We start from the raw sequence: 383 nt of genomic DNA on the forward strand, positions 1-383 counted from the left end.
CCCAGAAATGGCGCCCCGGGCCCCGCCCCGCCGTCACAGCCCCGCTTCTTTGTGCGGAGGTGAGGTTTCCACTGAGCACGGACACCCGAGGAGGTGGGGGACACTGGCCTGGGAGCTCCCCAGTCCTGGACGCAGCTCGACCCCGACGAGACGGGTTATGCCGCCTTCGCAGGGCGGCCCAGGGAGGGTGGGCACCCGTATTTTGTCATGCCTGAACGGATTCGCAGTCCAGGCTGCGGCACGGCGTGAGCCGGGGGTCCAGCAGCCCCTTACACCTTTGCCCCCACCGATTCTCAACAGAGTAAGTAAGTTGGTGACAAGCAGGAGGAGAAAAGGAGGTGGAAAAGACCTTAGTTTGGGTCACACGGGTCGGCAGCAGGGCT

This window comes from Phaethon lepturus, unplaced genomic scaffold (assembly GCF_000687285.1).
Source record: "Phaethon lepturus isolate BGI_N335 unplaced genomic scaffold, ASM68728v1 scaffold22690, whole genome shotgun sequence".
Taxonomy (NCBI): domain Eukaryota; kingdom Metazoa; phylum Chordata; class Aves; order Phaethontiformes; family Phaethontidae; genus Phaethon; species Phaethon lepturus.